Raw genomic sequence first — 18,495 nt, 5'->3', positions numbered from 1 at the left:
TAGCTCGGAGCCTGGAACCTGTTTCAAATTCTGTGACTCCCTCTCTCTTCCCCTCCCCAGCTCACGCTCTGTCTGTCTGTCTGTCTGTCTCTCTCTCTCTCTCTCTCTCTCTCCAAACTAAATAAACATTTAAAAAAAGGAGGAGTTATGCCTGGGATGTGAAGTTTTCTTCAGGCACCTCCTGCTAAGGGTTCTCCATCACATGATGGGAATCAGCCCAAGGACTAAAATGAGATTAAGGAGGTTGCCTTCAAACTCAAGCCTTTTTTTTTTTTTTTCTGATGACCTCAATGTAGCCACTTCAGTGGAAAAAGAAAAGGGGTAGGCTGAGCAAAGGAGGCAAATAAATTAAAGATCAGTGATATCAGGCTTAACACTATTATCTAGAAACTCTAATTGATTGTGTTTGCCTTCATATGATATGGACCAGAAACAAGAGTCTGAAAGTTGGTTTGGTTTTGATGGGAATTGCAATGGCTAAAGCAACACTCAGACCTTCAGCTTGCCTTTGCAGGATGTGAGCTGTGAGAGACGGCATGCCTAAAAGAAGCATATTCCCCACGCCCACTACTGATGTGTCCAGGAAACAGGAATAAACACCAAAGAACTTCCCAGGGGATAAAGCAAGGAACCAGGAGGACAACTGAAAGAGTATGTCACAGACAGCAGAACTAGGGGCTACCAGTTAGGCAAGCCAAGGAGTGAAGGCTATAGCTGGAGCAGGGAGTCTTCTCAATTCCTAACCAGCAGGATTCGATATTTGTTGCAGACCAATACTTGATACGCATTTTCCATTTTTACATTTTCTTATAGTATCTACTTCCTTACCATATAATATTGGGTACTTGGTGTGTATTAAAGGTGCAGATGACTTGTCTTTTAATTTATAGGCTATTGTACCCTGGGGTGACCCTGAACAGTGGAAAGGATTGAACAGCACTCAGAAATCCAGGATTCTGAAATGAATATTAAAAATGGAAAGGTTTCCCCTTTCTTGAAGAATAGGTATGCTCTATGTGTACAAGAAAACAGTGTACACGGATATTTGTCTTACCCAAAAGGAAGATACTGGCACAAAATGCTAGCTATCAATTTTCTCACAGTAATAGAATCTCTCGTTGTAGCCAAGCACTTGTCATTCAGCAAAAAAACTACTATTTTCCTAGTTTTCTTTGCACACAGATGTGACTATGTGACTAATTTCTTAACATTGGTTTGTGAGTAGAAGTGATATGTGTAACTTCTGGTATATTCTTTTACAAGGAAGAAGTATGCCTCCCCTTTACCTTTCTCCCTTTCCTTCTACCCTTTAGCTGGATTACAGAGAAGGTGGTGAGCCACTTACAAATAAGGTAACTGCCAAGAAACAAAAGAGCAAGTGTAAGAACCTGACCCCTGACACACAGAGCCCTGTGTGTCCCCTGCTCACCATTGGGATTGTAATACAGAATAAAAGGTAATGCCATTTAAAGTAAGCTGTTATTTTGAGCCATTCTGATAAAAATTAAATCTGCATTGTTACTAATATAGTTCCTCAGATTCATGGCATCATACATTTTTTAGGTTCATATTGACACATATAAAATGATCATATTAAAACATTGTGTTAAAGAATATAAAGGCTTTATGTATATTTCATTATAGTGGATTAAGAGTCACTAATTTTGATCAATTACTTAAAGAGCTAAATGTTTCCATTGCCCCAACAAGAATAAATACAAAAGCCTCTTGTAGTAATGTGCAAAATAATTTAAAATAGAGTGATCAACATAACACTGTGTCAACAACATATATCACTACTTTTAATAAAAATTCTTACTTTAAATGTGTTTATAATATAAAATTATAAGAATAAATTTTAAACACTTCAGAAAAATGTATTCATAAGACATTTTATACAATATCAAACTGTATGAATAATCATGGATGTCACTGACACACAGTACATTTTTATATCATAATTTAAGACTAGCCAACCTCAACTAAAAGCAAAATGTTTTAGCATTACTTTTAATCTTTCTTTCAATTGAGATAACCCAAAGTAAGCATTACAAGACGAAGTGGAGATCACACACACACACACACACACACACACACACACAGACAAAATTATTCACCCATCACAAAATATTTAAATTGACATATAAAATGGGTTAATTCGTCACACTGCTGTAATATTCTTTAAAGAACCCAGCTGTAGACACAGCCCAGGGCTGGATTCAAAGCTTGCTTTCAAGTCAATCCTATTTCATGATGAGAAACAATTATAGCAGATAGTGGGGATATGGGAAGGGTTTCCCATATCCTGCCAGTTCCCACCATTCTGGAGTACTCTCAGAGCGCCCATTTCTCTCTAAGGGATTTCTCTGGTGTATGTGGCCAACACTGCAGGGCAGGCCACAAGCGTTGAAGAATTGACACCCCCAAATGGAGCCTCAGTCCATATCAGGTGGGAAAAGAGACTATACACTTTCCTCACTTGTTAGGGGGAGCATGTATGAAGTGTGCTATACACTGTCTCCCAGAGATCCCCTGTGTAAATGAGTTCCAGTTATACATAGCAGCAATCTGCTTATTAACCTATCTTATATTGGTCTCACTTCTCATTTTCCTGCCACAGCTTTCTGGGATCTTCTAGAAAAGCTATTTGCATTAAATTCCTTTTCTCAGGGTCTGTATTTGGAGACACCCTACCTAAGACACCAGCATTTAAAAACTCTTTATAGTTGGGGTGCCTGGGTGGCTCAGTTGGTTGAGCATCAGTTGGTTGAGCATCTGCAGGTCATGATCTGCAGCCTATGAGTTGGAGCTCCGCATCAGGCTCTGTGCTGACAGCTCAGAACCTAGAGCCTGCTTTGGATTCTGTGTCTTCCTCGCTCTCTCTGCCCCTCCCCCACTTGTTCTCTCTCTCTCTCTCTCTCTCTCCCTCCCTCTCCCTCTCTCAAAAATAAAAAAAAAATTAAAAATTAAAAAAATTCTTTATAGTTGACAAACCAGTTTTTGCATACATTTCTAATTTGAACCCCACAAAGCCTTAGACGAAGAAGCAGAGGGCATCATTTCACAGATGGGTCCCAGAAAATTTAAATGACTTACAACCCTTCTTGCTAGTTTCACTGGCAAGTGCAAAGACTGTCTACTAAGACCAACACATTGCTTTTTGCAAATTGCTTTTATGAGGTTCTGTTTATTCCTGGCAAGAGATATCACTGCTTGGGTCAGCCACACCCTCCAATTGTAAAGTAATAGATTGAGCAAAGGCAAGGACGAGTCTTCCTTTCTCTGATTTTTTGAAAATGCATTTTTCTTTGAGTGGGAGAGAAATCAAATGACAAGATGTCCATTTGAATGTCCAAAACGTAGCCTGCTCATAAGTCACAAATAGAGTGGGATCTCTTATAACAAATGCCTTTGAATTCATGGTAAGGTCACAATGGCAAGATAAAAAAGTTGATCTCTTTCTTATGTGAGTCAAATTTTGAATATCCCATTGCAATTAGACAAGAGATGTTTTTGCCCGTCTTCCATGTATGAACTCAGCAAAATGTCCTAAGATTCTGTTGCCAAATAAATCTGTACCTTCTTTTAGCTACTCCACAGCTCCTCAAAGTCAAGAGTAATTGTGATTTGTGCTAGGATATTCTTTTAAGTGCCTGTAGACCTTTATCTGCCAGTTATCTGATTTTTCATGCACACAAGAATCATCCATGCTTCTCAGTGAGAATCGTATTAATTTTATTTCAAATAATAGAGATATTATCAAGAATACATTTTTATTTGGATATATTTTCTTTAAAAATATCTTTTTTCCATTCATATCTACTGTTTCATCTCTGGAGAAGATGTGCTTGCTAGCAATAAAAGTGATAGAAAAGGAAAAACTGGGCCTCCAAAAGGAGGCTTTTATTGCTAAGAAATCATTCTCCAGTCTCTTACATCCCCTCCATCTACATGTACAACCATCTCCTCTCATCCTAAAATCCCAGCATATGCAATTGCATAAAGTTTAAGAGAGAAAATCAAAAAACAGCAGAAAACCACACTAGCATTAAATTAAAGTAGCCTTCTAGCAGTTCTCTCTCAGTCTTTTAAATCATTTAGTATAGAGCTGGATGCATTGAATAGATCCATATAACTTTTATTCACCTTATGAACTTATGCCAAACAATTTTATAATTTCTTTTCTTCTCTTTTGTAAACAGATAAAACACATAAAAAGATACTCATCACCCACATATGCTATTGCTAATTTTACAGTGGAATAGCATTTGGCAAATATAATTTCTGATTCATGAAAATGTGTTAAGGACCACCCACGTTCAATCAATACAATACTGCCCTTTCTGATTGGAAAACAGGAAAGGAAAGTTTACAGTTCCCTCACCCTGGTAGTTCTCCCTGCCAAGGAAACTTTCCAATCATAGACTCATCCTAATAGATCCTCAATAAATCCTTTTTGGAATTAATTAACTCAAGAGTGACTCAATTTCAATCTTCAGAACCTAACTTAAGAACATGATGGAAGCTTAGTATTGAATGAAGAGGGTAAAGGAGATTTTACTCTAAGACTTCATGAATTTTTATTGACATCTGGCAAATATAATCTCTGATTAATTGTTTCCTTTCTATCTTTTCTCCCAAAATATGACATTTAGAAGGTCTTAAACTTGCTAAACTCCTGAACCCAATTTAAGGTTGATCTCTTTAATATGGCTTTTATTCAGGATGAAGCATTTCCCAAAATATGTTCTAAGGGTATGTTCACATAAGAGTCACCTTGAAAAAAATTGGGTTAATGAAGTAAGAATAGTGCAAGATTTACAATTTAGCATTCATAAATATATACTAACATATGTGCATATACAAACAAAATAAGCTGTTGCTGTTTGATGCTATATTTTCTCAAACTACATGACCATTAAATCATTTCCCCTTTTAAAGAATCACTAATTAACATCCCATAATATCAGCATTCTATGCATTGTGTAACGTGACTTGTAAAATGTAAAGTAGATGATAGAAGAGAATAGAAAAGAAAGAAAGAAAGAAAGAAAGAAAGAAAGAAAGAAAGAAAGAAACGAAGGAGGGAAGGAAGGAAGGAAGAGGGGTGCTGGTTAAGCATTTGACTTCAGCTCAGGTCATTTCACTTTTCATAAGTTCAAGCCCAGCTTTGGGCTCTGTGCTAACAGTTGGGAGCCTGGAGCCTACTTTGGAATCTGCGTCTCCCTCTTTCTCTGACCCTCCCTGGCTCACTCTCTGTTTCTCTCTTAAAAAAATAAACATTTAAAAAAAATTAAAAAAGAAAGAAATAGAGAGAAGAAAAGAATAAGAAAGAAAAGTAAGAAAGAAAAAAAATGAAGTAGAAGAAAGAAGAAGCTATATCATGTAAGGTTCTGTAGGCCATGAAGAAAATTTGGGGCTTCTAAATAAAATGAAAAATCATTGAGAGTTTTAGGTAGGAGAGTTCTACCCATTTTATCACTTAGAAAGTGAATTCTGGCTATTGTGTAGAAAATGGTAGAGAAAGACATATATCATATGATTTCACTCATATGTGAAATTTCAGAAACTCAACAGACGAACAAGAGGAAGATAAGGAAAAATAAGATAAAAACGGAGAGGAAGGCAAACCATAATAGACTTAAATACAGAGAACAAACTGAGAGTTGCTGGAGGGAAGGTGGTTGGCAGAATGGGTTAAATGGGTGATGGGCATTAAGGAGGGCACTTGTTGGGGTGAGCACTGGGTATTATATGTAAGTGATGAATCACTGGGTTCTACTCCGGAAACCAATACTACACTGTATGTTAACTAACTTGAATTTAAATTTAAAAAAAAGAAAAAGAAAAAAAGAAAATGGGTTGGACTGTGATAAGAGTAAAGAGGGAGGGGACAAGTTAAGACATTATATAAGTTGTTCAGAAGAGATGATCATGGTACTGAAGATAGAGGGAACAAATTCAAGATATATTCTTAAATGTTTGCAGTGAAAACTATAATGCCATTTTAATAGTGCTGTATTTCTCCTTTATTAATACATGCAAAGTACTCAGAACAATGCCTGGCATATAATAAATGACTTTTCATGTGAGCTCTTTAGCATTAATATGGGCTAACTCCTAAACTCAGTGTAACTCAGCTCAGATGTCTTTCCTTGACCACTGCCCTCTCCCTTCTCAAAGCAAAGTCGTTTCCCCCGTATGTTATCATCTTTAAATGCATGCTTCCTTATATAGTTAACGTATCATACTATATTTTAATTCATTTTCTGTCTTCATTCCCCACTACAATATGAATTCTTTGAGGTCAAGAACTAGATCTTTTCACTTATAAATCCCTAGTGTTTAACACTTAGTAACTACTGATGCATCAAAAAGTCAAAGAGATGCAGAACATTCTATCAACCAATTAGTTGATAGTGCTACCATCCACCCAGTAGACATTCTTAAGTGCTTTTGAATGACCAGAATGAATAGATTTATAAAAGAGTAAAGGCAAAAAAAAAAGTTTTTAATCTGAGGCAAACCTCAGAACAGTAGCCAAGTGGTGAATATGAAAGTCTGTGACTAGATTTCAGGAGAACTGCATTATAATTCCTGATCCACTGTGTACAGGCCATTTGATCTCATCACTCGCCCTCTTCTCTTTAATTTCTTCATCTGCTAATGAGGCATATCAATACTTCCCCTGCTTACTTATGAGACATATGTTATAACTAAATATGGTATGGTCATAATATTGTTTTAACAAACATAAACTGTACCACAGATTCCAAACATTATTTCTGGGGGCACCTACGTGGCTCTGTCGGTTAAGGGTTTGACTTTGGCTCAGGTCATGATCTCATGGTCTGTGAGTTTGAGCCCTGCATCAGGCTCTGGCTGACAGCTCAGAGCCTGGAGCCTGCTTCAGATTCTGTGTCTCCTTCTCTCTCTGCCTTTCCCCTGTTCATGCTCTCTGTCTTTCTCTCTCTCTCTCTCTCTCTCTCTCAATAATAAATAAACATTAAAAAAAAACAACTATTATTTCTTACACATACTTGAGAAATACAGGTTAACCTGTGTTCCTTCCCATTTTTTAGTTTCTTTAGTCAGGTTGATGAACATTTGGAACCATGTTTGTTTTATTTGCTTAGTGTTGGCCTCCACCACTGTGCAAGTTCTGTGTTGTATAGTAGTCATAATAAAACCAGTGTTCACTGAACATTTACTCTAGCAAACTCCTGTACATATTTTACCTACATTAACTAATTTAATCCTAATGATGACCTTATGCAGTGGGGACCACCACCACCTATTTTTAAGAGATAAGGAGAATAAGGCACTGAGAGTATAAGTAACTTGCCCAGAAAAAAAACCCAAATAGTAAGAAATAAGTGTAGGCTTTGAACTCATGTAGATTCATGATTCGTGTAAAATCATGATGCAGAGTCTGCACCCTAAATGCCACATTCTCCTGCTTTTCATGGTAGGGGTCAACATGGGGCAGGGTGACACATGAGGTGATCTCTCTGAAAGCACCCTGGCTGTTCCTCCCAGCAGCAACCATTATGCAGTGTAGTATTCAGGGCTGTTTCGTAAGGCATCTACAGAATTTCAGCCAATTTCCATCACATGGTTGCTCCACACCTAAATGGGCTTGTATCTGTGGTTATAATTTACACTTTAATTTAACCAAAGGTGTTCTGAATTTTGAGGAGTAAAAGGAGATTAGTTTTATCCTTTTAATTTCCTATAACATCCAGCCATTCTTCCATTTGGTTAGCAATGTACAAATGTAAGGAGATATTAACATGGTCTGGAATAAAATAAATCCTTCAAGCACTCATTGACCTAATGCCATTTTGGGAGGAAGGCCATGTGTTGTTACTGGAAATGAGTAACACCTTTAGACAAATGCGGAGAAGGCATTATTATTTCCCCCCCACTGAGCTATCACTGAGACAAAAATTCCCACCATTATTCCTTAAAATCCTCCTTGAGAAAAGTCATACACTATACTGGGGCATTATTCAATTAACATGTATCAATTGCCTACTATTAGATATCTAGCTGCCATTCTATTTATTCAGTTCACACAATTATTGAGGTCATCCTACAGGCACCACTCTTTGTGTTAGGTGATGGGTATATAATGGCAAAATATAGAGAGAGCTCCTTTTTTCTTCCTTCTTAGAGCTTATGTTATAGCAGGGGGAAATGTACCCTAAGCAAGTAATTGTGCAGATACTTAATACCTGGGAAAATTATTACACAAATACACAGAGAGCAATGGAAATGTGTAATAGGAGGAATCTAAACTAGCTGATGGGTCAAGGACAGTTTCTAGAGGAGGTAGAGTAGATATTTTCATATGTCTGTTTTCTAATGGACTTCCATAGTTTACAATACCAAAACACAAGGATAATTTTGTGTCAAGATTAAAAAGGGAAGAAATGTCAAAAATAGGAATTGCTACTGAGCCCTTTGGAATAGCAAAGCATGCTATGAGCAGCATCACAATATGGGGCAGTTTGGGTCAGAGAGTTAGGCATAGTTTGCCCACATATGAAGGAGAAGCCCAGCACTGGCAACTGTATGACCAATCTCAAACTACTTATCTGATATCATTGGCAGTTTGAAGTGAGGCTCATATTCTCAATTTGTTAAAAAACGTTTATTTATTTTTGAGAGACAGAGAGAGATAGAGCATGAGCAGGGGAAGGACAGAGAAAGAGGGAGATACAGAATCTGAGGCAGGCTCCAGGCTCTGAGCTGTCAACACAGAGCCTGATGTGGGGCTCGAACCCATGAACCGCGAGATCATGACCTGAGCCGAAGTTGGACACTTAACAGACTGAGCCATCCAGGCGCCCCATTGAAGTATGGCTCATAGATAAAGTTGGCAAATCTTTTAAATGAGGGAAACCTGATTGAAAGCACTGATAAAGATATACTGGCTGGATCATCTCCCAAGATTTTGTATATATTCCAAAAGAAGATAGACTTAAAAAAAATCCTTTAGAACAGAGACAAGTCTCCATTAGTCAATACTTCATAATGATTTCTGGGCCAGGAACTGAGACTTTCGTGATCGAGGGGCTCCCAGAGCAAAAGATGTGTACCACACGACTCTAATATAAACACCATGCTAAATTTCATGATGGTGTTAAATGCCTCAAAAGGTGAGAATGTCTAACTTAAGAAAAGCATAATCTGTCTTTTACAGTCTACTGAAAAACTGTGGTAGCAAAACCATGTTACATTGTATGATCTCAACATTGCCTTACATTTTATACAAGTGAAATCAGATTACAATAAAAACCAGAGAGAAGCTTAAAACAGAAATGAGATCACAAAAGGGCTAATAAATGTTTTCACTTTTTCCAAGAATAAATTATGAGCCTTGAAGTTTTAACAGAAGATGGTGGGTTCATCTTCACTTTGTTCATTGATGTCTACTGGTTGTTTCCTCTATTTCTTCTATCACACCAGCTCATTTCCCTCTCTTTTCCCCTACAGAAGTCACAGAATTTTCTACTGTTCAGATTTGCATACTCTAGGGAGAATCATGCAAGTAAAATAGTTTAAATTAATAAACCCCTACTTAAATTGACATACTTGGAATTTCTCCTTATGAGCTTTGAGGATTTGGCAACACAAGTTAAGATGGAATAGTGTTGGCTACAAATTATTCCCTAAGAGAAATAAGGATTTCTGATAACTGTCAAACTATGTGGATGTGTACTGCATAGTTGTTTTGTTTTTTATCATTACCAGGAAAATATGCAATACTATACAAAAATACAAGTTCTGAAAAACTGCTTAGCCCAAGGAGTGAATGGACAGAGATGATAAATTCCAGAAAGTGAAGGATATATCTGTCTTGTTCTCAGAGCTCAGCCCAGGCCCTTAAGCACAGCACACATGAAATAGTTAAGGAAGAAATAAATGACTTCTCAATAATTTTCTTAGTCAATTCAGGTTGCTATAACAGAACACCATAGAATGAATAGTTTATAAACATTAGAAATTTATTTCTCACAGTTCTGGAAGCTGAGAAGTCTGTGACCAACGTGTCAACAGATTCAGTGTTTGAGAGCCTGCTTCCTGGTTCATAAATGGCCGTCTTCTCACTTTGTCCTCACATGACAGAAGAGGAGAGAGAGCTCTCTGGGGTCTCTTATAAGAACATGAATCCCATTCATGAGGGTTCCAGCCTCATGACTTAATCACCTTCCAAAAGTACTACCTCCTAATACTATCATATTGTGGGTTAGGATTTCAACATATGAAGTTTGAAGGGGCACAGACATATACTCCATAGCAATAATGTAGCATGAAGGAATAAATTCCCTTATTACCCATAAATAATCAGATTAATTGGATTAAATAATAAAATGGAGGAAACCTGAGCTAATGTACAAATACAAGAAATCCTGCCACTTGCCCCATGCCACATTTTGACACGGAATAAAAATTAAATAATCAAATTAACACTTTAAAAAATAAAATAGACTCTTAGCTGTCCATGTTCCTGGATGAAGACAGAAACTGATAGGTAGTAGGAACCAAGTAATACTTTCTTCTTTTCCAAAAACCTTTTAGCACATGTAATCCGCCCCTCAACTACTCTACTCCAAACAACAACAAAAAAATTGTGTGCTACCCATTTTTAGGGTAAATTCTGTATATTGTATACCAGGCACTAAAGATGTTCCTAAATTTGGTCTCTAAACTTAATACTATCCTCTCCTAAAGGAACTCTCCATTTGGTCTGCTTCCTGACTTTAATACATCTTGAGTTGTTTTTCCTCCATAAATTCCTCTGAAATGAACTTATAAAAATTCTGACCACGTCCAAGTCCTAGCTTAAATCACACCTCCTCCATGAATCTATCATGCCATGTAAGCTAGAACTGATATCTCCCTCTGTACCTAATATAGTCATTCAGCACTTAGTAAAAACCACCTTATATTTCTGCTTATTTCTGATATAAGGAGAAGAAATCTGTTTCATTTAGAATCAAAGAATTTTAGATCTGGAAATTATTTACAGATCAAGAGGTCAATTCTTTCATTGTACAGATGAATAGAGAAATGAAGTTACTGATCTAAATTAATTATTGAGAAAATCAGAATTAGACTCAGTATTCCATCTTTAGTTCAATAAACTTACCAATACCCCATGCATGTTTAAAACTTAAATGAAAAACTGTAAGAATTTATTTTATTTAAAAATTTAAAAATTTACTAACATGTTGTTTGTAATAACTGTAAAATTAATTCAAAAGTCACATTAAAATTTTTTAATTTGTCAAAATTATATAACAGATTTAAATGTTCAACCAAGCTTTGTTTAGCCTGATGATAAAATGTGCTTTCACTTAACAAGTGAGAGCAGCAAGAAAGGATGGGTCCAAGAGTGATGAGGAAAAGATCTCCTGGGAATGAAATTTTGCTGTAAATATTCTACAATCGAGAGATAATCTACATAGAGATTTTGGAATTATCCATTCTTTTAGAAGCCCCATTGTCTTCTCATCTTCTTAAAGGCAGGCAATTTGGATTCACTGGCAAGTGGTGCACAATACACTGATTTGGTTCTTGTGAGGAAGGTTTTCATCTGTTGGACTGGAATGCCCCACTATTTCTAGGAACTATGTTTGGAACAAAACACTTCCTTGTGATACATCTAAAATTAGTCATTCTTCTTAGATGAAGGGAAAATTTTGCAATGGTTTTTCCCATTCAGATGATGACTCCCCTGGCAGAGAAGGTTAAGATCCTGTGAGTGGGTCCAATTATACGCCAACTCACAGTGCCAAATCACGGGGTCTCTTCATAAAATTTATGTTTGGATGTATCCCCTGGAGCAAAATGGCTCATGGATTGAGAAAGCCAAGATATATCTGTTGAAGAACTTCCCTAACTCTCTTTCTTTTTATTTTATTTTATTTTTTTATTTTGTTTGGCGAGGAGGGGGTGTGGGGGTTCCATTTCCATTTGGAATCTAAACAAAGGTCTTTCATTTTGCCTTCTTCCAGGGGAAGTTCTGTTCACTGTTGGCATCATGAAGATGTCCAGCCTCAGAATATTATGAGCACCCACATATATCTAAGTCTTTTCAAGGCTACATAGGCCTCTCCTAACCCTTTTCTTGCCTTCACCTGATTTCTTTAATATTGTCACAGAGAATTGCTTGATTTTCACAGGAATTGTTGTCCATTGTATCTCTGGTGTCTTTTAGGCCAACTTCTATTTTCTGTAAGCAGAAATGTCTGCTCAACAATTTATATTGAAATTACAGACAATGCTTAATAAGCAGACAATGCCTCATACACAAAAGCACTCCAGCTGCATCTGGCCAGAAGTTTTGTCCAGTTAAATGACAGCTTATGAAATGTAGATGCAGTTGTGGTTTAAAAAAAGTCCAAAGAATCCAAAGAGTTACGTGCTGTGAGGACACAAAGCTTTGAAATTAGTTGTAACATTCTGGGTAGAGAAAGAATATTTTGAGTGGCTAAATAAGAAAAACAATTATTTACTCTGAGTATATACCTTTCTTGATACTATTCAGACTCTACCACATCAAAAATACTATCCTAACAGCTCATACATATTTTATTTTTATTTATGGTGTTTTATTTATAACCTTGGCTATCTGTATGTCAGCAGGGTATATTATTTTTTTTTTAATGTTTATTTATTTTTGAGACAGAGAGAGACAGAGCATGGATGGGGGAGGGTCAGAGAGAGAGGGAGACACAGAATCCAAAGCAGGCTCCAGGCTCTGAGCTGTCAGCACAGACCCTGATGCGGGGCTCAAACTCACAAACCATGAGATCATGACCCGAGCCGAAGTCGGAAGCTCAACCGACTGAGCCACCCAGGCAACCCAGCAGGGTATATTCTGAATAAGACTTAAAGTCTTATCAGGACAGCTGTGGCAGTTAGACTCAATGGATTTTAAGGTTCTATTGAACATGTTTTACATGGCACCCAGCAGACTATCTTTCATATATTTAGGTCAGATGATAAGAGTTTTCAGGTGCTAACAGGTATATAAATCCAAGGGATTGCCTTATATCCATAGATTATTTTGTGTAGTATAGACATTTTAACAACGTCTCTTCTTCCAATTCATGAACATGGAATGTCTTTCCATTTCTTTATGCCGTCTTCAATTTCATCAATGTTTTATAATTTTCAGAGCATAGGTCTTTCATCTCTTTGATTATGTTTATTCCTAGGTATCTTATTATTTTTGGTGCAATTGTAAATAAGATTGTTTCCATAATTTCTCTTTCTGCTGTTTAATTTTTAGTGTATAGAAATGCAACAAATTTCTGCATATTGACTTTATATTGTGCACTTTTACTGAATTCATTTGTCAGTTCTAGTAGTTTTTGGTGGAGTCCATAGTATCATGTCATCTGCAAATAGTGAAAGTTTTACTTCTTTCTTACAGATTTGGATGCTGGTTATTTCTTTTTGTTGTCTGATTGCTGTGGCTATGTTAAGCATAATTAGAGAAAGACAAATACCATATGATTTCAGTCATAGATGGAATTTAAAAAAACAAAACAAATGAGCAAAGGGAAAAGATGGGGGGAGGGGGCAAGAAACAGACTCCCAACTGTAGAGAACAAACTGATGGTTACCAGAGGGGAGATGGGGGGGTGGGGTGGGTGGGTTAAATGGTGATGGGGATTAAGGAGGGCACTTATTTTGATGACCAAGGGGTGATGTATGGAATAGTTGAATCACTATATTGTATATGTGAAACTAATATGACACTGTATGTTAACTATACTGGAATTAAAATATAAATAAATAAATGAATCAATCAATCAATCAATCAAAAGAAATGTTGACTTACAAGTTCTCAGACAAGAGAAGCACTTCTCTTACAAGAGCTTCAAAAACTGAAAACTCATAGGCTTAGAGTATATTTATTTTATGAATATTAAAATCTCACTGGTTATACTGACAAATATCATAATTAGAAAATCCAACAGTGCAATGTGATGAAAAGCTGCATGGTACTCATTTTGTTATTTTCTATACAAATATTATGGAAAAGTACACCTGACTTAAAATGGGCATGCCTTACCCAAATGTGTCCACTTCATGCACTTGCAAAACCTACCCCCCCCCCCCATGATTTTCTTTCTGTGGAGAACCAGAATATGCTCCTCTCTGCCAAGTAGCTTGTAAAGAAGAAAATTTCAGAGAGCTCTCCAGTCCATACGGTAAGAAATCATTTTCCAGTTTTTATATGTATAAATAGATTACTAATTGTTTTCATGTTTTTCTCGTTTTTACAATTGCTTAAGCATGGGTTTCGCTGTCTGCACATCTTTAAGAAGTCATCTTTTATACTACACAAACAATACGGTTTTCTTTACCTGCTCTAGCTGCCAGCAGATGTAATAGTGATGCAGGAGGACTGAAGAACAAGGAGGCCCCTTAGTGTTCTGGTTTCAACAAGAACCAACATTTCACATAATCTCAAGAGCTGGACTAAAATTTAGTGGGGTGGAAGCTCCCAAACTTTCTTATTAGAAAGGACTTGGTGGCAAAAAGGTTTTTGGAAGTGGAGGCTAATTGATTTGTCGTGAAACTGCATTGAAGAGCGAGCACACTTGATTTCACTTAGATAGCTTAGATTGTAAGTTTATTAGGGGCAACTTGGAGGAGGTTGCTCATGGAGATTTATGATGGTTTCCAATCCCCTCTCCCCCAAGTGTTACACCCTGGCAATGCCACTGCTAAAGTTCTCAGAAGTACGACTAGTCAAATCTGTGTTTATTTAATAAATGAGAGTTGGGTCAAGTCTGTTGCCCACCCACATTGTTCTGCAATTTCATATTTCCTTATGCAATGACTTGGAGGTTCAAGCTGGATCCTGCCTTGGCTCTGATGCCAGACGATAATACTGCCTACTCAAACCTCATACTGAGCACACAGCAGAGCCATTTTGCTGAACAGTTAACACATGTGATGGAGCAAGAGTGATTTTGTGTATTCTGTTTTGATAGATGATTGCTTTCTATTACCCTATCTCCTTAGCGACTCATCTTTTAAAATATCGTTTCCTTCTAATACAACTTTTCTAATGATACCTTAGTCTTATGGATGTAAATTGTATGTATATGGTGAAATTTTTTGCCTGAACATCTATGAAACTTAGCTTGTTGCGAATTTCTGCTTGCTTCTCATGGGCCTAGTTTTCTCTGTAAATATATTTTTATTTGGACTCAATCATGCTACAATCTACTTCTCCATAATGGAAAGGGGTTAGTCTGCTGTGAACTGCAACTTGTTTTGATAGCTGGTAACTTTGAACTAAAGGGACATTACTGTTATCAAAACAGCAACTAGCTTTTCTTGGAAGTAAAGACTGACATGGTCTTTTTTTCCCAGTTTTTCTGACTGAGGTCGTATCCCTTGACTACAAGCACACTCTATGCTTTACTGGAGCCTGTCTTTTAAATCTCACAGGCCAACTATAGAAAGATCAGCGTCTCAGGCAGTGTCCTCAAAAGGGAATAGTCCAGGGCATCAAAAGGCCATAAATTCAACTAGGATAATGTTATTTGGAAAGAATCTTAAGTCCTAATCTTGGAATGAAAATATCTAAATTTCAGATCCAGTACAATTTTTGAGGTTCTCTGTGTTTTAGATAGGGTAGAGAGAGACACACATATACTTTCAACTTGAGCCATATGGAAGAACATTAAGTGTTTTTTTATTTTACTAGGAAAAAACGTCTGCAAAAGTATTTTAACTGAGTAAGTTACAGCAAACGTAAAAAGTCAATTAAGTTTTTCCTATGAAGTTTTTGGAAAGTCCATATTCTAGATTTTCCTGTAATGTTCTCAAAATTAGAAATCAAAATTGGGTCAGACATTAACAGTAGTCAATCATGCTCTGATGCTAAAGTGGCCCCATTGATCTTGAGATCTTCCACTTAAAAAAAAAAAAAAAAAAAACGTAACCAGAATGGAGTTGCTATACCATCACTGACAGTGCAGTTGTTTTAGTAATGACGGGGTCATGTGCTTTAAAGAACAGTGATATCATTTATTACAGTCAACTCTTAACTAACATTAAATCTTGCTTTGCTTATCCTAGCCTATTGAAAGAGGATGATTTGTGGGTATCACAGTGTTAAATATGGTATACTGGCAAGATGTAGTTATCTTCTATTCCTCCTGTAGCCATTCCAAAATGCATTAAAGAAATAAAAAGTGTATCAAGTCAAAAGGACAAAGCATATAAGAGACTTCAGTGGATGAAACATTTCAACCAAGTTTTAGATAAAAAATACAGTAGAAGGATTGGTTAAATGGCTGAGTGAGGATATTATAACTGAAAGCACAGTTACCTGCACTTTGGAATATCCGAGAAAGTTAAGTTGATTCAGTCTGCAGAAATCCTAACAGGCTTGTAGGCACCAGATTTGGTAGAAGGAGAAGGGGTTTTAATCAAAGTTGAGAACAAAAGGAATGGAAATTTATAAAACAAAACAAAATAAAACAAATATTATCTATATGGCCAGATAACCTCCATCCTACTCACAATTCCCAGAAGACCAGAGTTTTTTCCCTGTAGATTGTGCTTGGAAAATCTCCATCTATCCTTAGTACATCAGAGGACTTCAGTGAGGTAAGAGGCATAAAACGATTTCACATCCCTGAGTCACTTCCTCAAGATGCATTGTCCCCAGGGGAACACTAAGCATTGGTCATATGCCAATGTTCTCATTACCAAGAACTAGAGAGAAAATATTTGTCTCTATAAGGCTTTCTCAGTGGATAAAAGAGCACTGCTTTCCACTAAGTCTCACACATTGGGTATTCCTGCAAGAAAAAATTAAAATTAAAAACAGGTTTTATATAATAAATAGAAAAAAAAAAGCCAACCAAACAACTATTTCTTTGGTTGCCCATTATCCATATGTTCCCTTCTTTCTATTCTTACCTTCCCTTTAAGAACAATTACCACCCTGTTAATTCAAATACCCATTTACAACCCCATATATACCTATTCCTATTTAAAAGGAGGCAACCCATAGTCTGATAAATTATTAAATCATTCCGAGTGCAGGATTTCCTATTGTCATAAGCAGGCAACACTTATTGGAGTTCATTATCCCGTTGGAAAATTATATGCATCTTCCTAAGTGAGCTGAAACCTTGGTCATCTTGAATGTATAAAGTTGTATCAGTCTTCCATCAACTTTTACTAGAGGTATAATAGTATGAGAAGGAGCTCCAGAGATGACATGGTTTCCATCCACACTTTTCCCAGACCCTGCAGAATAGCAGAAATTCTATTTACCCTTGATGGACAAAGTGAATCACTTCAGACCACACCCCTTCCAGTTTTCCTGTTTTCCCAGTGATACGCAATCAGTGACTTTGAAAACAACTATAGAATGTTGCTAAGGTATCATTGATCCCATCTCAGAAAGGATTTGGGTTACAATTCCATTTATTGCCAATTGCCCTATACCCTGTTCTTAACCAGTGCAACAGCAGTGGTCCTCTGAATTCCAAGGAATTGTTAACTTAGAGACAGTGTCCAACAGGCTCTGAAAACTGGGTATTTCCTGCTCCCTAATACATAATTATTTGGTAAATGATCACAGATTTCTTTGAGGAAGAATAGGATAAAGATTCACAGTATGTACCTGTGGTGATAATTCCTCTTACATGACTTCTGGTACCTAAGGATCTTCCTACTCTACTGATATCAGGAAGCTCATTTCAATTGCAGATTCCCTTCCCAAATCTGAAATATTACAAGACTTTTCAGAAAATTTGGCACCTTTTCACCAGTATATTTATCAAGACTGTGATGAAGAGAATATCTTCTGAACCCTTTTAGGAAACATGGTTAGGATGGATGAGTAGATCACAAATAACTTATGGTTGGCAATTCTACCACTCAGAACATTTGCATCCTTTCTTATATGTTATGCCAGGGAATTTTGTCCATCTCAAATTTATTGGGCATAAGCCAACTTTTAATTCAGGTTTTAGCCACTCAGCCACGAAAACACCTTAATTGAATTGATTTTTAAAATGCAATCTGATCTAGTGTCTTCTTGATATCTCAGAATATCTTTCCATACATCTTTTCCAAATTTTTTAAAAAAGTATTTTCCAGGTCTTCCAATTCCTTTGGGGTCAAAATATTCTCCTCTTAGTTTTAATATGGCATCCATTTCTAAGTTGTGGCAATAAGTTTGCAGACATTAAGGTGTAAAGAAGTCTTCAGAATAAATGACTTCCCTTGGGAAGGGAAATTTTCTCAAGAAAAAAAAAAAAGTGACTTCATCATCTTCCATACAGGAGTAAAACAGTCTTACCAGACATGGAAGTTAAGATAGATATAGCTGGAAAGAGAGGCAAGTGAGAGTTAGGGTTCAGGGTACATCAAGGCCTTTGTATTTTTCCATATCATCCAATATACTCTATTAATATTTTTCATTCCTTCTCAATC

This window comes from Panthera pardus, unplaced genomic scaffold (genome assembly GCF_024362965.1).
Source record: "Panthera pardus isolate Hobbes unplaced genomic scaffold, ASM2436296v1 HiC_scaffold_7, whole genome shotgun sequence".
Classification (NCBI taxonomy): Eukaryota; Metazoa; Chordata; class Mammalia; order Carnivora; family Felidae; genus Panthera; species Panthera pardus.
The sequence above is the reverse complement of the archived record's forward strand: the minus strand, read 5'-3'. Positions refer to the sequence as shown.